General features: G+C 31.7%; 1 protein-coding gene across 6 annotated transcripts in view; it reads right to left on the minus strand.

Annotated features, from left to right (window-relative positions):
• The window catches only part of fru (sex determination protein fruitless), a 75,775-nt gene extending 58,933 nt beyond the window's left edge, over positions 1-16,842 (minus strand). For 2 of the 6 annotated variants that reach the window (XM_085207438.1, XM_085207437.1), the window contains exon 1: positions 16,745-16,840. The gene's annotated coding sequence lies outside the window, so the exon portion shown is untranslated. Of the gene's footprint in view, positions 1-16,744 lie in introns of all 6 variants that reach the window. The other 4 variants (XM_085207445.1, XM_085207444.1, XM_085207446.1 and 1 more) reach the window with 3 other exon arrangements.
• Positions 16,843-24,670: the final 7,828 nt, after the last annotated feature.

The following is a 24,670-nucleotide window of genomic DNA, read 5'->3' on the forward strand; positions in this document are numbered from 1 at the left end:
AATTTCCAGTCAATGCACATAATGTCTTTCAAGGCGACAGTTGTGGGGTCGACTCCCATTCAAGGGAGGGGACTCGAAAATTGGGCGGTGTGCGAGGAGCGGAGTGTTTTAACACTAGATCCTCTTCTACCCTATATTTTATAAAGATCTTCAAAAGTTGCTGTAATATAAAAGGTAGAAAGCTAAACGAAAACAAATATGTATATGACACGTTATCGTCTGACATGTATGTAAGTGGGTACTATTAATTTATTCGCAGTCAGCGTTGCTATTATAAAGTCTATTAAAACATGACCGACTTCATGTTTATTTCTCTCATAATTTAAGTCACATTCATTTATGTCTTATATATTTTATTATATTTTTGAACAGAACTTATTGTAAGTATATAAGATTTGTTTTTCACGTTATTGTAAATTGTTTGCAAATTTTTAAATTACCAGGAGGGTAAAATTGTACGATTGCATGAGTAATATTATTATATTTTTTTTCAATTTCAAAATATTTTTTATTCAAATACACTATTATTATAAGCACTTTGGAATCGTCGAATGAACATATAAACAAAAAGCTACCACCGGTTCGGAAGGAAGCTCTGCTGAGAAGAGCCGGCAAGAAACTCAACAGTTGCTCTTTTCAAAGTCAATGGTACAATTTATTACATTAGCTGGCAACTATCCTGCATTACATTCAATAGACATTAATTCCATACATATTTATCCTCTAAATATTCTATGGACACAATTATGCTGATATTTATAATCTGTAATGCTTAAATAGCTTGTTGTATTAAGCTAAATTTAAAAAAAATAACTTATATATTTCTAGACGAGATCAAGCAGTAGGTACATGTCTATCATATTTGCATATGTAATTATATGTAAAAGTGAATTGTAAATGTAGGTGGTAGCTGTCTCGTGGCGCGACGGTCTGTAGGGTTGGAATTTAATTTATTGGATATCGAGAGAATCGTTATTAGCTCGAAAGTAGGGCTACAATTGCACCCCATTGTTTTACAACTTACATTCATTCATTGAAAAAGTTTTAATGATCATTAAGTACCATGATAAAAAGAATTGTTCTGAAATGATTCCGGTATTATTCGTGGTGGAGATAAAATCAATGTTGTACCGTGCGCGCTTTTACACATTACAGTACCAATAACATTGACGTGAGTCATGGAGTGGTAGGGCCTTGAGTAATTCAAAATATTTTTTCTCAAACTTTTGTTGTTACTTTATTTCCATGTAAAATATTATAAAATATAATTATAACGATTATTAGGAATTAAATATTATTTTATAGATATGTAATTTAAAACGATATTTTCCCATATACTGAAAGAAATTACTTCATAAGTCTATATTTTATTTAAATTGATATTATTTTATAAAAAAAATACAAATAAATATAAAAATTATAGTAGATAATAAATCGATCTATTAAAATAACACAGTGACGTCTGAACGGGGTGGGAGCAGATAACTAGCGAATAATAAGTCCCCTCCTGAACACAACTGACTGCTCCGTCTATTTAAAAAATGATTCTCTTCATATTGCGAGTCTATGATGTTGTATTGTCCCCAGTCGCTGTAAGTATCTAATGTAACTGTGGAAAATATTTCTGTGTTTTTTTCTAATGCTATTTATTATGTAATTTTTATAGCTTCACGCTGTATCCCGCATATAGCAGGGCAGAGAGAACCTGGGAAACTAGTGTTATGACATTTCCATTCTCCCATTACTGCGGGGTTCAGGTGGTATTGTGTATTGAATCGCGGAACTCAACGCTGCGTTTAGCCTTGTTATTAGAGCGAAGAAATGAAAATAATAAATATTTCATTTAATCAAGTGAAAATCGAACACAACCTGTTCCGACAACAGTCGGATTCTTGTGTACCACGACTGGCCTTTAAGGCTAGGACTATATAAATCTATATATGGACCGTTTATTTTGAGAGTGGTGTAAGTCCATTTTCTTTTGTTTCGAGAAAATTAAAGGTTAGTATGTCGATGATTATGCAATTTCATTTACCGACCGATTTTAAGTTGTTCAAAACATGGGTTTTTTTGAGAAATTAAACACGGACTAGTTATATATAAAAAAATGACATTAAATTAAGCATGAATTACGTGATAGCTCATTTTTCTCAAATATGGACTTACACCAAAATAAACGGTCAAAATAAACGGTCCATATATAAAATCGAAAGGTCACTCACTCATCACGAAATCTCAGAAACTACATGTGTTAGGAATCTCAAATTTTGCATAGGAGCTACTTATAGGACGTAGGTGCTCGCTAAGACGGGAATTTGTAATATTCGACTTCAAGGGATAGTTTTTGGGGTTGAAAGTTTGTATGAAACTTCGTTACTACAAATGCTAGGAGTCTCAAATTTTGCATGGTCGTCACTTATAGGACGTAGGTACTCATGGAGACAGAAATTAATAATAAAGTAGTTCACGCAGGCGAAGCCGCGAGCGGGCCGCTAGTATATATATATTTATATAACAAAAAGATACAAAGATCTGAAAACCAGATGAAATGTATAATAAACTTTGTGTGAATATATATTCGAAAACCTTCATTTAATTAATTTTGTAATTTACAAAAAACATTAGTCCAGTTCATCCTCTCCAACGGCTAAAGTTAGTGTTCTTGCAATATTGACAGAACGTAAGCGCTTTTCTTCCTATCTGACTTATATAAAGAAGCTTGAAAAGTAGTTTAAAAAGGATACGTATGCTTTAACTTGAAACAATATATATTAGGCTAGGTAAATGTATATTTTAAGCAATGTACGCTTGACGAGTTACTAACTTTATCTATACGTTCCGTGTAACTTTATAATTCTACAAACAACGTTGGTATTGAGGCAAGTGGCATCAATATATGTATTTTGCTATAGGTAATTTAGTTTAGTGTGTACCAAACTAGTTTTATCGATAAACTGTGTATAATATAATAGTATAATTAAATTATCAAAAGAATTCAAAAATTATACATAATTACCTTCGCTACTTAATTATTTTTTCTTTTTATGAACATAATTGAAATTTTACATTAAGCTTAAATATTACTATATAAAATGCAAAATGAATGCGTATAATTATTGTGTAAAACATCTTCGTTGTTAACTGAGTAACAGACAGACAGCGCACAATGGTAGAAAACTGGTTATGGAACTGGAAAACTTTATTTATTTATTTACCCATGCAGACAAAGTTGCGGACTACAACTAGTACTTTTTATGGGATTCAAACCTATAAGCATCATGTAAATTAATGCAGCGAGATCAATGTCCTTATATTTTAACTGAGGTGACAACAACATATATAATTTAATTTTAAGGCAAAAAATTAACGATGCTTGTGGTTTGTGAATACGAACTTGAGATTTTTAAAAATGTCCTCAACTAAATAACACGCAAATAAAAATGTATCCATAAATTTTAATTACAAATGCCATTTCTAGAGAAATCTGGGAAAAATGTGAAATATAGAGGAGAGATGTGTCAACTCGTTTACATTAACGGAACCGCATAATGTGCATAACGAACACTCCAACGATTTTATTGCTGTAATGAAGAGCTTTCGTCCTCGCTATAACATTATAAATTAATTTGCCTTAGTTTATTTGAAGAGTATAAATAAATAATATTTTATTCTACATATTAAATAAGTAATGTTTTTTAAAAACTATCCTATAATATATATATGTCATATATATAAGTCATATATATGAGTCATACAATCAATAATACTTCCATAGACGTCGCTTGTGAAAAAAGATATTAAATTATGAACATTTTACATCAATTAAAGCCAATTGTTTTCTAATATCCAATTGTGGGATCCATTTTATAAGCTACCAACTGAGATTAAAACACGAGAACCTCAATCCAATTCACCAACAAATTACGTAAAGCCTCAAAGCTTGACTCGCAACCGCTACGAGCGCGACCGTACACGTGCCACATCGGCCTGTAAACGGTTTCAGCTTTCCCCAGTCCATGTAACTATGGATTTCTATACTAGATGTATATATGTAGCGTTAAGTTCACGGCCATCCTCTCACACGCTTCCACGCTGTCCGGGGAGCCCGATGTTGAATTATGTTGATAATTTACGCTATTTAAGCTTTTAACTTTCCCAATTTGCTATGAATGCGGTTTCTGATTATACTGTTTAAACGCCAAATTTGGTTGTATTTAATTGAATTTAACTATAAAAACCTATTATTTTATTATTGTAATTAATAAAATTTGAATTAAAAAAATAATACTTGCTACTAATGTTATAAGTGTGATAGTTAGTAGTTAGATGTATGTTTGTTCCACTTTCACACAAAAAATGTTGAACAGATTTGGATGAAACTTTACAAGCAATTGTGCTTGTATATCAGAATAACACATAGGCTACAAATTATGTACAAATTTAATAATTTGTATATAATACAATGAGCGGGCGAAGCCGCGTTTGCGTATAGCTACTACTTTTCTATAATTCTAAAGTGTTAGGGTCCTTTACGTGTTCTTTTTATATAAAAATTTGTATATTTAGAACAAATGGCATTGTTAACTGTAAATAAATACGAGACGAAACAATGACATAAAATATAACTCGTACAAACTTTGAAATTAGTACAATGAAAATTAAATAAAACATTTTCTATATAAGCAGATAAAGTTGTTGTGGGAATCGGCGACAGTGGGATCGCGGCACCTTCACGGAACGAGAGGTGAGAGGTGAGAGGCAAATAAAGCCGATTACACACCGACTACGTTCCTCCCTAAGAGTATTTCCTCTCCATTGTCGGGCAACTTACTAAGAGCCGCACAATATTTGGTGCGGAGTTTGTATGGACACAACGGCTTTTATGTTTACCAGTTAATAACTAGGAATTCAGTATAGTTCAGTGTTCAGTGTTATAGAGCTATTATTTTTGTTTTTTTTTTTTTTAATTTGATACTAGTGGGGCACAAGCGTGCTAAATGCTATAGGTTGTGGGTTCGATTACCACTCTATGAAATCAGTTTAATACTTTCATTCCCTTGCTTTGGTAATAAGGCAAAGCTAGCTTGAGTTCTGCAACTCACAACGCAATGCCTCTAGAATTCGACGGAAAATAAGGAAGTGTCTTAATGGGAACGGAGTGTTAATTCTTAAACGTGATTAACACTAGGTAGGGTAGGGCTACCCCTATCCTGCTTGAAGCTAAAAATAAGCTTTTTAATTATCCATTCTTGTCTTATTTTTTGTAATGATAAAAACAGTTAAATAATTTTTCAATTACATCCTTTTTGATAAATGTACTTGAATTTAATTGCGTTTTTCTGTAAGTTCACAGTAGTCGCACTTGAAAAGGAAGCCCATGGATATTGTGAAGTATTAAACGCTACCAGTTGTTTTGTTCTGTCTCAATAAATGAAGTTTAAAGAGAATGGATGCTACAGAACCGATAGTTGGTGCCTTGTCATAGTAAGTGCGATCAAGCGATCCGGAAATTTCAATAGAGATTGTCAAAGTAGAAATCTTTAACTTGTTTACATAAAGCATAATGAACGAAATAAGTATATTTTCAATGTTTTAATGTAAATTTGTGGCCAGTCGTAACGCAGTTACAGATTGTGTATTTAACTACCAATCGAATAAAATTTAATATTTTCATTTGTTCGCTCTGGTGTCCAAACAAAGTGCGGCGTTGAGTTCCCCCACTCTACATGCGATGCCTTCAAAATTCAGCGGAAAGTGGGGAGCAGAGTGTCTTAGCACTAGGTTCCCTCTGCCTATCTTGTCACATACAGGACACAAGGTATAAAAAATAATTGTTTCTTCTTATTTTTTCTTTTTTTAAAAAGTATTTGTTTTTCTTTAAATATTTTTATAATTGCCTGTAAATTATTTGAAATCTTCATACAAAACAATAAAGGGATAATATGAATCCAGTTCATTATGTAAGTGTTTAAACCATAAACTTCAGCTAATTTCAGCAATCTATGCTAGACTCTCGAAAATAAGAAATTTAGCCTCACCCATGTATTTGTTACATTTTAACAAAAAACTATGGAGTTGCTGTTGTATAGGGAAATAAAGCTTTATGAAAACTTTATCTATTACAATGCCGCAATTACTGCATGAATTTCGATGTGAATTGGCATATGGCATGATTACCACTTAATAGCCAGGTCAACATTTATTCTAGTTTTTAATCTGAAAAGACAAAGAGTACCACATGGTAGGAAATAGAAATTTCATTGCCTTGTGTAAATTATATACATACCCATATTTATTAGTGAGTTCGATATTAGAAATACGAAACGAAAGAATACGTTATATAATAAAAAAATATTTCTTATTTTCCAATATGAAATTTAAAACAAGAAATTTTAAATATGTTAATTATAGCATGCAAGTGGACGCCCACAACTTCGTACTTATAAGATACTACTTTCATTTACTGATCATTGTCGAGAAACTCAACGCCATGCTTTGCTTTAACGGGTAGAGATAATCTTTACACGTTAAAAAAAGTATGTACAAGTAAATAAACACCTTAATTATAACTATGGCATCTGGTGGAAATCAAATTCAACATTACGAAAAGCACATATTACAAATAAAAGATTTCATTTAAATCCATCCAGTATTTCCAACTCTATCACTCGATTTTTTATATTACGTCATCAGAAGGAACATCTTTCTAATAAGATCTTTGTCATCAGAAGGTTTTATAGTGACTGAAATTCCAACAACCTTGTGTTGATATTAATCAGAGGTCTTCCAAAAAAATCAAAAGCGCCTTCTATCTTCCTCTCCATTACAACTATCCACTATTCCCATTAGTTGTAGAAAGAAAGCACAAGGGCATCAGTCCGCCCCGGCATCATGAATTCCAAATCCGACCGGACCACGGCTGCGACGGCATCATTGAACCCCCCAGAACACTTCTTCAAGTGTCGCAAGCCAAGTCAAGTGAGGCATCAGATGAAAGGGACGTGATCTCCAATTTTTGTACGGAACCCTCGGTTGGCGAGCCCAACACGAGCTTGTCCGGTTTTTTATACATATAAGATCTCGATATGTACAATGTACATGTCGTTTAAATTTACAATAACGACTATTAATTATCATATATTAATTAACGTTTAACATTATCGTTGGTTAAAGGTATTGTTTTTAATATAAAATCTTTAATTCAATACTATGTACAATGTAAATTTAAAATTTTAAATTACCTCTTATTTGTAAAATTTATTTACTGTAAACTCCTTATTTAACTGAGATTTAATTATTATTTTGCGATGGGTGGATGAAAGAGAAGAAATGAAACCTGTATTTTAAATTATGGATATTGGAAAAGATATTTAATGATATGCTGTAATTCAGTAATGATTAAAAAATGAGACATGTAAGAAATAAATATAAATGGCCACAGGCAAAAAATTAAAATTGATTCCCAGAGACTTTGCTATTTGCTATGAAAAATATCAAGTATATGTTGTTATACCGATATAAAATTGTAAAATATAAACTAGGTACATAAATTATAGCTTAACTTAGCTTCACGCTTTATCCTTAGTGGGGTAGTCAGAGAAAACGGAGAGTCAAACGCTACAATCTCTACATTCCTCTTTCGCTTCGTCCACTGTCATCAACCTCTTCATACATGCCCACAGGGAGGTTCTCATGTTTTCGAAGTCAACCGAGATCTCCCTCTACCGCTCTTACCACTCACTTTTCCATAATAAATTTTTTTTGCCTTTCTTTCATGACTCATTCGTTCGACGTGCCCGTGAGCGTAAAATCAGCTAACCTTGTTATTCTTCATTCTCACCGTGATACCCTCGCTAGTATTCTGTTCAGAATGTGTATGTCTTAAACTATAGATAAATATAAAATCATATAAGTACTAACTAAGCTATAATATACTTATATACTATAACATTTAATAAGTAGATTAATAAACATTCACGAGAATATATATATAAGTATATTTAAATTTATAACTCTTTAAATAATTTATCGCAGGTAAAAATATTAAAAACATTTTTAAAAAGTTCAAAATCTATCAAACGGAATACTGAAACATATGGAGCGTTAGTTTTCCAAAGCATTTAAAAATTGATCGACCAATTTTCCTTTTTAAATCACTTCAACATTTTGCGTAGAGAATTTTCCGCAATAACTTTATAATTGCACGGGTATGTATATATATATCGTTACATGACATCCCAATCACATCATCATGTTTTTGCTAACACAACCACTAATTAAATTTAATATTTTTCAAAGTTTCAAATGAATTGATTTTAAAATACATTTTAAAATTGAACTAGCACCAATAGTACTTTTAAAATTTTAACAAGTAAACTGAAGGAAAAAAGTGTCACGTATAAAAGAGTTGCGCTAATAGGGCGCCCATTTTGTCAGTCCCCGGGCCAAAAATGAGTAAAAGTTATTTTCCTTGCGGCTTCTCTGGAGTTTATTTATTAACCTAAATATTGATTAAATAAATATTATTTATATATCTATCTATTAACTTTTAATTAAGTATACAATGCGCTAGTAAGCTGTTTTGGGTCTGTAAAATTACTAAGATTCTTATACCCATCTTATGCAGCTTCACATGCAGGTGTACGGAAATTACATGTCTCAGGGTTTCTTACTAGGATATGGTTCGGTGGGAAAGTCAACTTCCAGATTTTGCTATTTTTACGAATATAATATAGTGGAAAATGAAAGCTGTATTATTCATTGTAATAGTCTGTAAAATAATTCATATCATACGATAACATTTTATCTAGAGAGGAAACTAAGATGTAGTCGTTTTGGTAATATTAGACGTAGCTGGTGTTTCTTAAATAGTGTGATTATTGTTGATTCAATTTAACAAAGCAATGGCAGATTTGATATTATAACATTACTATTTTATAATATACCGTAGAAATTCGATTATCCGGCCCTCAGTTATACGGATTCGCGATTATCCGGACTATCAATCGCGATTATTATTTTATACAACCTCCTACAATGAAATCTAAGAAAATTTATATGTACGTAAATGCGTACGTTATTTATGTGTATAAACCGTATGTTGGAAAAAAAACGTTGATTTTGTTGATATGTATTTATTGCTTTTAATAGACATTTAACAATTTTGTGCTGCATATGCACAAAACCAACTTTTTTTATACATTCGATTATCCAGATTTTCGATTATCCGAATGACTAACGACAACAATTAGTCCGGTTAATCGAGCTTCTGCTGTACCTTTAAAATGTCTTAAATGACTGTAGTAACTAACACTGACAGAATTCAGAGAATAACTTACAGATTTTAGAGCTAAAAGAATATCACTCAGATATTTAGAATTGGCGAATTTTGCAGTCACTGTTGTGTAAACATGCTAAGAGTTAACCCGACCATTACATTCGATTCGATAAACCCCAAATCTTACCAAAAGCTATACCTACTCAGGATTCATACCTATTTGTATTAATCCTAGGTTAAAAATTTGTATCTTTTGAAATAGCATAAATAGTTAAAATAATATAACACGTGAAAATATTGAAAGCTATATTTAAAAAAAAATGCTAATTATGTTTAACTAATACTGATGGATCAGCAATATATAAATAAAATACTAGTACTTCTAATAAATCTCGTATATTATAAATATCTGAGAAATAATAATAAGATCTTTAGTAAGTAAAAATTGCAATGTATAGCCATCATTAATGAAAATTATATTTGCTTGATCTTCAATTAATAAATAACTCTTATATCTCTGTGCGTATGTGAGTTCATATTACAACTACATACTTTTTTAAATACTTTATCGAAGTCAATTGTATTGTAACCTATACTATGTATATTTCGATGGCAACGAAGTAAAAAAAGTTATATACTTAAATTTTGCTGTTTTCTTATATTTATAATGTCGAAATCAGTTGTGGTGCAGGTGCACATATGTGCTTCTGTAAACACGACAGGCTGTGGGTTCGATTCCCACCCGAGGCAATGAAACATTTTATAGAATCTAGAATCCGACGGAAAGTGGGAAAGGGAACTAAATTATCTTAATGAGCTCTCTCTATATATATAATCTCTGCCTATCCTGCTATGTGCGGGATACAGTATGAAGCTAACAAAAAATCATTATCAAAAATATCATAAAAAGAAAATTCAACAACAACAAAAACGCCAGTGTCTATAAAGGGACGATGTCAAAGCGTGTAACTGCCTCTGGCTATATATACGCGGGGTCCGCAACGGGGTCGCAGTCAGTTAACTCGCCCTTCACCGGCCTTCAACGATATCTATATATTAATACGTGATGCAAAAAGTTTGGATCCCTTTTTACTAAAATTGCGCGGACGGACCAGATACACTTATAGTTTATCGCTAATAGCAATCTGCACTTCTCCTAGTATAAACTTTTTCAATAATAATACTTATAAAGTACAAAAAATCAATAAATAATATATTAAATTCAAATTCAAAATATTCTTTATTCAAATAAACTTATTATAAGTACTTTTAAATGGTCGAATGAACATATAAACAAAAAGCTACCACCGGTTCGGAAGGCAGTTCTGCTGAGAAGAGCCGGCAAGAAACTCAACAGTTGCTCTTTTCAAAGTCAATGGTACAATTTATTACATTTGCTGGCAGCTATCCTGCATTACATTTAATAGACATTAATTCCATACATGTTAATCTTCTAAATATTCTTGAACATTGTAATATGCTTTACTTGTTAGAATTTTTTACTGATATTTTGAATTTTGGTAGTGGCAAACCTAGAATACACTGTAGAATTTTATTATATACTATGCTTTTGACAGTATCCACAATACTTTTGTATTTATAAAGTGACATAAACGTTGCTATGGTAACTAAATTGATCCTCTAGTTATCTTAATTTTTCTTTTAACGTCTGTAAATTTGGTGTAGAAGTATAAATATAAAACAAAACCGGTCAGATATAGACTCGCCCACCGAGGCTTCGATATCAATTTCAGAATTGTAGGTAAACCGGAAGTATATATATACATTACGTACATATATAAATATGAATCCATTTCATATTAAGCAACTACGAAAATATATGATAGAGATAAATTAGACTAAATTTACAAATTCTATGTAGAACCGACCAAGTGGTAGTCAGCCTAGTTACCACATTTTAGAGTACAATGTAAATGCAGGCAATTGCAATATCTCGCAAAATAAATATAATTCATAGAAATTAGATATATACATAGAAAGCTCTTGGAATAGTAAAGAAGTAATAAAAAAAATGGGTGCAAATTTTCTACTTATCCACTCTCCTCTCTCCGCTCTCCTAAAGTAGCAGTTTTATACCTGTGATATGTCCGCCGTGCCCGTCGACTTCATATTTAGTATTATAAAGTGAAAGTGTGTTTGTTAAACGCGATAATCTCAAAACTTTTAGTACAATATAATTAATGATTTAAAAAATCCTTTTCCATTGGTATATCCATGTTTCGGGGAAAGTTTTAGACTATATTACATCATCCTTTGATCAATGAAAAAAGAGAAAAAATAAAAAATATTGCAAAACGGGAGAAATTGAGAGCTTCTTAATTAGAGAGAAAGAGAGAATATATTTAAAGCAATACTTAGTCCAATAAGACACATTAGATACGTTGTGCGCTTAATACTGCGCACTTATAGATCTAAATTATTCTTTACAGCATATTTATGTATAAAATGAATATATTTGAAAATATAAAATTAAAAAAAAACCGGAAGTACAGTAGTCGTTGCATCGGGCACAAACGAAACGGGGTGGTGGATCTCATCCCAGCAAATTTTTCGTCAACTTGAGAATTTTTTGCCAGTTTAATACTTGACTCTAATTATGTGGGTCTTCTGAGAGTTATAGGACAGTAGATTAAAATCTCCTGATGCTCCCGTAATCGTCTCAAGGGATGGAGAACTGATTAAATAATCTGTGATCCCGGCGGCGGCTGCAGTTACAACAGTTGCAATAACAACTTTTGGCACGTTAGCAAGCTTTTACAAGGTCTCACATAATGTCAGGACCACCCGCTTTTTACTGATCTATATTGGCCTATACTCAAGAAACTAATCATTTATTTTGTTTGGCTGATGAAAAAAAAAAGAAAACTGATGGAATTGAAAGGAATATTTGCCATATTACCATTTAACTTTTCTTTTATAATAACTACTCTATGGCGTATGAGGCTATTAATTATACGAGTAGTTACAAGACCTTAAAGTCGGTAATATTTTAAAGAGTTGATAGTGCAGATTATTTATTTCATATTTTTGTCTAATATTGGCTTTTCACGCGTCGCTAAATAATAATTAATATTATCACGATTATTTTTTCAGTCTTCTATACCAAAATACAAATATATAAACCATCTGTCGGTCTTAACTAAGTGCCGTTTAATCAGTTTTTCCTTAAGACCGAAAGTTTTGACTTGATTTTCGTTAAATGTTTGTATTTATAATTTTTTTTTATAGAAAAAGACCAAACGAGCGTACCGATCACCTGATGGTAAGTTATCACCGCTGCCTACGACCGCGTGTAATACCGGAGGAGTTACAGGAGCGTTGCCGGCCTTTGATAATTTAATATGCTTTATTTAAGCTACATTCTATAATATAAGAGTCAGTCATTATGATTTTACAAGGAATAGCAAACGTTGTTACGATAAGTTTAAAGGACTTTTAAGGACATAAAAATCCAAATCGAATACCTATACTATTTTTAGCGAGGCAATAACAGTTATTAGTTTTCCTTCACAAAATTTAATCTAAGCTCCCAGAGTAAAAACTGCCGAGCGCGTGCCATTCAATATTTACACGAATCAATTCGTGCTGTTTCCGACCACCTTTCATCTCTGAGGATATTTCAATAACAAGATCTATTTTTTAGACATGCATTTAATTTATTTTTTATCAGCTTCACTCTATATCCCGCACACCTATCCTGCTGGTAGGCAGAGGCTATATAGTGGTAAGACACTCCGTCCACTTTCCGCTGAATACTGGAGGCATTGCGTGATGAGTGGCGGAACTTAACGTCGCGCTTTGCTTCGGGACCAGAGCGAAGAAATGAAGATATAAATTTAAATGAATATTAAATTTACTCGAGTGGGGATTAAACCCACAACCAGTCGCGTTTACAGGCGCACTTTGTGCCCCTGTGCCGCTATAGGCCTAGATATAAAAAATATTTTTAAAATAACTGAGACACATTCTTGCTTCATACGAAACAGAGCTTTTTATAATCTTAATTAGTTTAATTTATTGACTTTTGAAGTTATTACAGAAAAATAATAGTCTGAGTGTTAGTATAATTAATGATTGCGAGGCCGTCTGTCGCAATTATTATAATTATATCTGAAATTCGTAAGTTATTTTCAATATATTTGTAGTACATGAATGAGTCCAACTTAACTAGACTTATTAGTATTTATTAAAATCCTATAGGCAGTACATAATATTAAAGAGAAATTATTAAAACTAAGAAAAAACCATACTAAATTGTATGTTCAATCTAACATATCTTTAAGTATTATTTATTTTTTAGTTTCACGCTTAATCCCGTATATGCTATATACGGGTAGGCAGAGGGATCCTGAAAATCTAGTGTTAATTAAGATGCTCCTAGCCCATTAAGACACTTCTTTTCCTCACTTTCCGTCGAATTCTTCCGCCTGGACACCGGAGCGAAGAATTAAAAATATTAAATATGTCATTTTATTTCCTCGAATCGTAATCAAACCCACACCTGACGACGAGTAAGTATTTGTTTTATATATAAAAATATATTTACGAACATTACCTTACATTTATGTAAAAGAGATTACTTAGCTTCATGTAGACTATGTAGACTAATGCATTCGCAAATACACTCCTATAATTTATCTACCTATGAAAGCTCAAATAAGCTTAACCTTATAAGCCTCGATCAAATTCAACTTTGAGACTTTTTACTTTATAAGTTGAGGCAAGTAGTGGCGCAATGGCACAAGCGTACGACTGTAAGAACGGCGGGCTGTGGGTTCATTGCTACTTAGGAATTTAAATATTTAATATTTTCATTTCCTCACCCTGGTAACGAGGTAACGCGTGTCGTTGAGTTCCATCACTCAACAAGCAAGCCGTCGAAACTTCGGCAGGAAGTGAGGAATGGAAGTATCTTAAAAGGAACGGAGTGTTTTAACACCAGGTTAACACTGTCTACCCTGCTATGTGCGGAAATCGTTAAGCTATTATAACTTTTAACAAAAGCCCAAAAAAGAATTATGTTACACTTATTTGTCTTTTTTACACTGGCTATATTATATTATCAGGGATTAAAGCATGTTGATACAGCTTTTGTACGGAAGAAATATAATAATCTTAGTAAAACTAGCTAAATCACGGTAGTCCGACGAAGGTTACGAGTCACTTAGATGTAATTTTAGGCCCTTATTCTCTCAAGCGCGTGATTTACAATACTTATATTTTACTAAACGTTCTGTATGATATTTAAATAAAATGTATCAATTTTAATATATAATATTGTACTGATAATAATAAATGTCGTATAATAACATCAAAACGAATAAATTACTGAGAAATATTAAGGTCGAAAAATCAAAGTGCTTTCAATACTTTAATAATTTATTTTATGTTATTCATTATCTATTAGATAATATTTTATAAAAGTCATTTAAAGTATTCTCTTTTACATCTTTACATATAATAAATCTGAAACTCATCGCTGTCTATAAATTGGAGGCATTTATTAAGGTTAGTAGAACCCAAAAGAAAGATATTTAATTTTTTTATTTATTTGTCAGCTTATTCCTTTTTCTGTTTATAAAATAAATGCGCTATTTAATCTCAGAAACGGCTTAACCGATTTAAATGCCGTTTTTATTATTATATTTTAACAAAGTTCTCTAAACATTCAGTGTTTGTTTTTCTTTTAATCATTTGATAAAAAAAGTGACGTTAATATAAAGAATTGCATACGACAATATTGCTACAAAATAAGAATTAGCTGAAACTTTACCTATCTATATGTGGATATTGTCTTTAAAATGATAGTTATATTAGTAGTTTATTGTATTGTAATGTTTTCCTCATATTTTATTATAATAAAGAGACTTTACATGAAAAACACTTAAGTTGCTTACAAAGAAAATTAAATTTTGTCTTTAATCTATTCATATAAAAATACACGTAATTGTAAGTAAAAGGAGAAAAACAAATACATCGAAAATTGTAATTATGGCTAGTACAACGCCGATCTTATGTTCGCTGAAGGATTAAAACTAAAAGTACGTTAAAGCCAATTTTTAAAAATTTTACTAGTAAGCAGTTTTAAATTACATTGATTTTATCTGTCATGTTAAGATAAATTTCAACGTGATAGCTTGAAAATTCAAAAGGTATTTTACATATTTAATGATACCATTATTTTTCTGATATATGTACAAATAAGTTAACTGTTTCCAGCATTTAAAATATATACATACAGATATCCGCGGTAGGTAGATGTATAATTGGAACATATATAAAAATTTAAATTCCTCGTTTTAAATACATTCAAAATCAACGAAAAAAAAAACATTTCTAACATATTACACATGTACACCTAATTGAGATAGAAAAAAACGAAACAACCCCCAGCTGTCCACCCAGACATGAATAGATATCAATTTCATTAAAAGCCCTGTCATTATCACCAGCACGATCAGAACAATCGTATCAGGAATATAATGAATTAAATGGCAAAGTAATAATATTACGCGTCGCCCGAATTAAGCGTTTACTGTTTTCGCGATGACATTTAATTTAAAATTATTGGTTAACAGAGAAACTGATTTTTGTGAGGGCTTTGATTGAGGTTCCATTAGGAGGGTGAGTGCGGGAGGGTACGGGCTGCGTGGGGTGCCGACGGCGTAGCCAGCGAACGCGTTGTAACGAAGCCTTCTCATCGCTTCTGCTCCCCTGGTACTATTTGGCATTGACTCGGGGGAGATATCCGACGATTTGTCCGTGAATGACGTTTACAAAACTTTAGTAGTATAATTGAAAAATAACGAATGTCTCTGCAGCCTAGACTGATTAGTTAGCTTTTGCACGTGTTTGTTTGTGTTTAAATACCTACGGATTGAAAGCAACATGCGTTTAGACAAAACAAAGTAGAATTTATTGTAATTTAATACAAAACAAATACTTTTAAACTGATTTTATGCATAAAATTAAATATTATTTTTTGCACTATTTATAAAAACGATATTATTTTTGTATACGTTTAAATGTTATGTGTAATAAATTTAAATATGAATTTATTATTAAATAAAATAAAAAAAAAAAATAAACTTTAATTCGTCACGCCTAACAATAAGACATTAATTAGCACTGTTTACGTAACTGTCAAAGTAACATCTTGAAGCGCTTAAAGAACTGTATAAAATGTAATAAAGAGTACCGGCGGCACACGATCAAAGTAGACGCCGGTAATGTACAAGTTGTAGCGTTTTCTAACGTTGCCAGGCTTTCAATCATCTCCAAGTTGTTACAAATTGAAAGAGAGAGTTGGGACACCGAAACCCGCTTCCCCACATTCCAACGATGAAAGGGAAATCCCCGTTTAATACATCAGGGACCGAAAGGGATAGGAGAATAGGGCAAGCTTAAAGAGGGACGGCGAACGATAGAAATGTAAGAACAGCTCACCTCCTCCTCGGCTCTGGTGTCCTGGTAAATTGTTACAGGTCGCGTAACCCGAACTGGGACTCGGATCGGCGCGACGTGCGAGCTGTAGCGACGGCTCGACAGCGCGGACTGCACTTGCATTGCACTTCGCAAGGGGTGGTGCACTCTGTGCAAGCGAGACTGCAGCGCCCGCCCACTCGCCTCGTGCCTCACATTCCCGCCCTACTGCTCTTGAAAACTTACAACACTTAACAGGTGGTGAGGTTGCTCTTAATACACCCCACAATTAACAATTAAGAAATTGCCATTTCGATTATTTTTATTGTTTTTCGTTTCTTCCATTGGAGGCTTGGCGAGGGCATTGTAAACATTTTAACTATTTAATTACAATTAACTATGTTACTTCTTGACTTCTGTCTTCCTTCTGGTTACTTCCGGGAGACTAATATAGCGTGTGATAATCTGAACGAGTTTGGCGGACTAGCAGAGTGGAGGGCGCCCGTGGTAAGTATTGTTTGTGACGGGCCGGCGCCGCCTCCGCCGGTCTCCCGGGCGACCGCCCGTCGCAACGCTCTCCACGTGTCTCGACTGCCGTATTTACCATCACATTTCGACAAACTTTACATGTTACCAACGTCTACGGATACTTAAAATTTTTAAAGTATAAAGGAGAAAGTTTATTCTTTATTATATTCGCTGTGGTTGCAATATTTACGTAACTGTGTTTCGGATAATAAAATTAGCATTCGTATGCTTTACAAAAATATAATATTGGATTGAGATTGTATGTTAATATTATATGACTCCTAAAATAACATTTTTCCTTATGTATTGATAGGAAATTCTAACTATTTTTCTATTCCTAGAACTGGAGTTTATAAAGGTGCGGGCAGTTCATGCGTAAGTCTCTTATTTTATAGTACAAAGTATTCTAAAGAGCAATAGTGTGTTATTATGAACTTTGAGAATAGAAACTTATAAGTAAGTAAGTTGTAAGTAGTCTCTCCTTTTTTCTATTTTCATTGACGATAAGATATTGTTCTTAGAAAATGTGGTTGTATTTTTGTAAAATTTTAAAAGTATAAATATAATGTGTACGTGGAAATAGAAAATAGTAATAAATTTCATTATTTTTATTATTTAGTAATATACACTTCTATCTTTTATGGCAAGAAAATATTACAATCAAAGTTCAATCCTGTTGTCTGCTTCACAACTGAACAATATTTTATTTTAATAAACTGCATTTTGCAGTTCATGCTTTGCATATTTAGATATTCTAACAAAAGTGTAATTCTACCGGATAAGATCAAGAAAAATAAGATTAAGGTAATCAAGGAAACGACTCAATTCACCGATCCACAAAGTATAAGATAGAATATAAAAATATTCTATATTATATAAAAATATAATAGAAGTTATAGAAAAACTATATTATATTACAATGCAAATACTAACTTATAATATTTCTACTACTTATTGAAGTATAATGTTATGACATAAAAGACGTTTATTATCTGTACACGATTAAGTACTGTTGAGGACGTCGTGGCGAAGTGGCTCAAAGTGTCTGAATGTAAATACGACGGCTGTGGGTGCAATCCCCACCCGGGAGAGGTTGAGTATCACTACTCATTACGCAATATCTGGAAAGATGGGCAGAGAGTGGAGAGTGGAGTATCTTAACACAAGGTTCTCTTTGCCTACCTGCTACAGCTATGTGGGAAAAAGTGTGAAGCTGCTTTTTTATAAAGTTCTCTTAAAATGAGGTATATTATACGAAAAAAATGTTAATTCATAAGCGAAAAAGTAGATGACAGTTATATTTCTTTTTTAGTGTCCGTGTCGGTAACTTTTTAACCACTCTCTCAATTTCATAATGGAAATTAACAATGTCAGCACTATTGGCGTAAGTTATTTTATATAAGTAGATATAAATATTAGATTTTGGCTAATATTAAAAATGATTGTCTAGGAGTTGCCAAGGTTCTAGACTTCAAGAAGGAAGAAAGGAAGAAAGGAAAGAATTGGAAGGATAAACTTCAAGAGCATACATATTTTAAAAACATTCTTTATTTTTTTTTAATGTTTATATAAATAATTAATTGCTTGTCCGACATAATTACTTCTACAATATAAGCTTGGATCGATAATTGATAATACCATATAATTATACAATACAATATAAATGTTTTAATATAGTCTGTAATAACTACGTACCAATAGAATATGATAAGTTAAGAAAGCGATCTGTATTTAAATAAGCAAGAGTAGAAAACAAATATCTAGTTTCGTTTACTTTTTGGCAGACATCATAAGGAACTTGCGTAGAACGGTGCTACTAAGCTACGGGGATCGTAGCACATCGTCGTAATAATATGTTTCAGTCGTCTCTTTGAAATCGACAAAATATATACTAGATTTTCAATTTAATTTAATTCAATGTTGATTAAAAAATTACTAATAGAAGAGCAAAATTAATTGAATTGGTAAGTTTTTTTTTTTTATTTATAAATGCTTATTTTTTTTAACTTTACATAAAGTTTCTCGTTTTATTCCGTCTATATACATCACGATGGGCAAATAAACTTAGCGTCAAGATACTCCGTTGATTGGCGGAACTTAACGCTGAGAGGAAAAATTAACATAATTTATTTCTTATAGTGGGAAATGAACCCAGAAACTGCACTATAGCCTCAATATATAAACAAAAAAAATCACACACAAATCAGTCGACGTTACATTGAATTTCGAGATATTTAATACATTTATACAAAAAATACTAAGACGGATAATTTTCTATAAACAAAGTTTCTTACCGATTGATTACAAAATTCAAGACTGTTTGCCTATAATAGAAGCTTTTTTATATTGCTATCAAGAAACTCTAATTAGATAAGCCAATTAACGTAACTGTAACAGAGATTTTTTTTCTTAAAGAAGAAAATAATAAAATAAATATATATAATAGTACTTTCTAACGAGATGCCCGTTTCACGCTTCATTTATTGTCAGGTTAAATTATGTACTACAATAAATATACTAACATATTCCATGCAGACGGTCTACATACTTACGACATACTTCGCTTTTATAAAGGGAATCGACGGCGCGTAAACCATCGATATCCAAGGGAATAAACTCACTTATATAAATTGCAGGTTTCCTAGGTATTTAAATTGCTAAGAAAATTTTATATATTTTTAACCGGCCTATATTTACAATGATCACCATTTCGAGCATTTTAATTTATTGGTACTTAACAAGTTATTAAAAAATTATAGGTCACAGAAAATTATAAGTTAGAAAATTGTCAATTTTTATTACTATATCAACAAAATAATAATGAAAGTTCTTTTTTAATTGATATCGATAATAATTTACTACGGTGAGACAGAACAAAGGCATACTACATATCTATAGAGTACCTACATTCCATTTTGTATTGTTTTATCCATTTTATTATAAAAAGCCATAATGGATTGTTCTACGCACACTGGCTGTGGAGCGCTGGTTTTTTCTTCTTTCTCTTAGCATGTCAGAAAGAGGAATTTATAGTCTACAGTTTTGGCAACTTTGTTACCCGAAGCATTTGATGGCAGAGATTTAAGACTTACCGTTCTGATGCTGATTATCTCGCCATTAAGCCAACGAGTTTCTGATGAAATTATTTTCAATTGGATAAATCAAAATATGTCTTTTTGCTTTTGTTTACTATTCATCAGTCGCTACTTCCCGTATATGTTATCGTATTTCTTTTTCTGGAGGCACTGCGTGTTTAGTGGCGGCACTTAACGCCGCGCTTTGCCTCGACACCAGAGCGAAGAAATGAAAATATAAACGTAAATAAATATTTCACTTCCTTGAGTGGGATCGAACCCACAACGGTCGCGTTACAGTCACACCCTTGTGCATTCATTTCGTTTTTGTTATTAGTTTTAAACGACTTCTTTTAGTTTATTGTTTTATAAAAAACATGTGCCTCTATTGGTGTTATATTAGGGTTATATTAATTTCCTACCTCCAGTAAGGAAACATACCAGATTTAAAAAATTAAGGTTTTGAAAATTTAAACATTTCAACCAAAACAAAAAACAAACAATATGTGTAGAATAATTTATCGTCTTTGTAAGACTTGCTATCCTCCTCTAAGTCCCTTCGGCATGATGCCAACTAGACTCGATGCTAGTGGGTGGTCGTCAAGTACTGTTCAGATTAAAGCTTCGTTAATGATAATTCTAAATATATTTGTATTTATTTTAATATTTTTATTTTTTGTTAGGTTTTGTTTTGATTATTTATCCTCCAAAAAAGAGCCGTGAGATATATTTATAAACTAAGAGCGCGAGATTCTCTGCGAGATGTTTTCAAAGATGCAGGTATTCTTACAGTTGCTTCCCAATTTATATACTATAATATTCTCTTTGTCCGACAAAATATACATTGTCATAGTAAACATAGTGACAATCATACGATAGGAACGAGAAATAAAGATAAGATTGTTACTCCAAGTTTTCGCCTCCAAAAAGTTAATAAATCTTTTATGGGTCTGAGCATACGTGTATATAATAAAATTCCACAGTGTATTCTAGATTTGCCACTTCCAAATTTTAAAATATCAGTAAAAAAAATTCTAACAAGTAAAGCTTATTACACTGTTCAAGAATACTTAGAGGACAAACATGTATGGAATTAATGTCTATTGAATGTAATGCAGGATAGCTGCCAACTAATGTAACAGATTGTGATTGTACCATTGATTTTGAAAAGAGCAACTGTTGAGTTTCTTGCCGACTCTTCTCAGCAGAACTGCCTTCCGAACCGGTGGTAGCTTTTTGTTCATATGTTCATTCGACGATTCAAAAGTGCTTATAACAGTCTATTTGAATAAACAATATTTTGAATTTGAATTTGAATTTATCAATTTAAATTATTTTTTACAAATACTAAAAATAGTCAACATTATTTATTTTTAATTTGTTTTTGAAATAAACGAAAAATAATAAAAATGTCGTATACAAATAATGGTATCTATCTACGAATATATATTTTTTTTAGTTTAAAAGATTTTAAATTACTTACTTATATTAAGAATACATTTATATAGGATTTTCCGTACTTTTTAATAATGAAATGTTAAATAAAGGAGCGTTTCCAGTTCCAAATTTTCATTTTCCGTTTCAATTTCCCGAACTGCAAATGTAGCTCACACTTGACTGATTTTTAGTATAAACGGCTGGTGTCGAACAAAACGTGTATGATGGAACTGCAAATTTGTAGTCTCCCACATGTCTGATTATGGCTTAAGCATCTCATCATTTTTCAAATCTAGGCTTGAAGTCTCATGTGGAAACTAGACGTTAAAAATATAAGTTAAGTAAGTATTACAAAAAAGTATATTTATTTTCTACTTTTCATAATTATTTCATTTAATATTTGGCTATACGCTTATATAAAGTGCACACCAAGTTTTGATATTGAGCTATTATAATATCGAAAGATTAGGAGATTTAAAAAAATCGGCCGGGGAAACAAGAGCGTGACTGCAACGTGATGGTTGTGGGTCCTATCCCCACTCGAGGGTATGAATTATTATTTCTTAATAATTTCATTTCTTTTCTCTCGCACCAAGGCAATAGCCGTGCCTGAGAAGATTCGGCAGAAAATGGAGAACGGAGTGTCTTAACAGTAGGTTCTCCCTGCCTACGGTACGGCTACATGAAGCTCATTTCAAGCTTCAAAAAAGTATCTTATAAAATGGAGATAATGAAGAACTGTTAATCCAATTTGAAGATATAAAAAGTTATACTCCCCATATTTTTGTAAATGTAGTTCCAAACTCAGTTAGTATGAAAGGTGAGTTTAAACGGAACGTGCTACAAACGCGTTCATCAATGTTTTACACTTCTCTATAGGAATTTTATTCATTTTTCTGTATCGAACAAAGTTTTTTCTTTTCACCCCACAGCTACGCACCGCTCATCTAAACATGACGCGAATAAAGGAACGACACGTTTGTAATTTGAAAGCAGTAATCGATTTCTAACATATCGTTGACATTTGTTGACATGATATAGATTGCGATTCGTTTAATCCGACAAGAGACTTTCTATTTGCGTATTCCTTTGTAAAATTTCTATTTATAAAACGTCAAAATCAATTAATTTTGCAATATCGATTGGTTGTGAAGCTCCCAAAATAATAACAAAATGGACGAACAAATGTCTAGAATGTTTGGTTTAAGCTCGGTGGTTTCATGTCCACATCAATTCGTAAGCTTTAATTGCTTTATAAATGACCATTTCTATTGAACCTCAAATTCGATTTATTGGTTAGAGGTGCAACTAATCATTCTCTTAATCGAATGGTCGTCACTACAAATAATTTAATAATATTTATAGCGTATTTTTGTCTTATTTTTTAAGCGTCAGTAGAAAAATAGTAAAAAGTAAAATTAAATAAAAGTAATAAAGATAATAACAGATATAGCTAGCCTATTTTTTTCTATTGGTTAAAATCATTTAAGCTGTAGCTTTGTACCGATACTATGTTTCAGCAACAAAGATATTGATAATATTGATTTAACACCTAGTGTACCTTATATCTTAATCTTATTAGTAAAAATATATTTCAATAGTCATAAAGACGATATCAATAAACACTAAGTAAAGAAAAATAAATTTAATACTAAAAAGTAATATTTCTAAGTCTATACTTGAAATAAAATTATATTTTCTTATTGTAATACATATAATGGTGTATATATATGAATTACTTAAACTTAGACAACTAACTATATACAAATGTAAAGAGCTTTATGCTATTTGTCTTATAGACAAAAGGAAGGGCAGCGTAACTTTTATATTATTCATTGTGTTCAAGAAACTTACTACAGGACAGCGATTTTTTTTCTTTATTCTTAAAATCTCTCTCTCTCTCTCTCTCTATCATACTTTAAATATTATAATATTTCAAACGTAAAAGACTTTGAATTAATAAAAAAAACTATTAAAATTAAAAATAGCTACTATTCAAATTTAAAATTTTAGAACTGTCAACCCTTACTTGTTTAACACCGCAATGAACAGTTCCCACAAAGATTGTGTTGGCAGTTATTATGGGTTAAAATTAGGACGGCGTTGTCTGCACTCGCGACATTTATATATGTATTCACATATGCTACCTGGATAAGATAAAATTTCGTATAATTCTCATTTATTATAGTAAGTGTTTATCTCTATTTTTAATTTAACTTAATTGATTTTTTTAGTTACAGAGAAACAAAATGAGTAAATTACTTCGTTCTCTATTTTCTGCCAATACATTATTTCTGTATTGGACTATCAAACGTCGCAGTATAACCTAACCGGTTACGGATGTGAGTTTGAAAGTGTCACTCAGGAGAAAGGAGTGTCTTAACACTAGAGTCCCTCTGCCTACTCTGCTACATGCGGTATACAGCATGAAGCTGGAAACAACTGGAACCAACAAATATGAATAAACCTTGTAATATTGTGGTTAAAAGGTTCTATAAAATATTTATCTTTGATTTTCATAGCTAACACTCTTTATATGTGGTACTAAATTATATTGAAGAGGCATAATTTTGATTACTAATATTGATGTCCTGGCAAATCAGCTTAAAGGTAATGCGATACTAAAATGCCTAAAGCCCAAAGAACCAATTGGAAAATCAAACTAAATGAAATTACCCATTAATGCTCTACGTGGAATATAACATAGATGTATATACTTGTATGTTCATATTATACAACAAGTATATAAGAAAATATGGTTAAAAATTAAATTACTAAGTTTTTTAAACTACGATGTCGTCTTGCCACGGTAAGGTTTGGGAGTTCGATTATCACTCATAAGAATGTTTGTAGTAAATAACTCTCTAAAATAAGTGAAAAATTGAGAAATAAATTAAAATATTATCTAAGT

This window comes from Heliconius melpomene, chromosome 3 (assembly GCF_056956725.1).
Source record: "Heliconius melpomene rosina isolate 202511_hmr_F chromosome 3, ASM5695672v1, whole genome shotgun sequence".
Lineage (NCBI taxonomy): Eukaryota > Metazoa > Arthropoda > Insecta > Lepidoptera > Nymphalidae > Heliconius > Heliconius melpomene.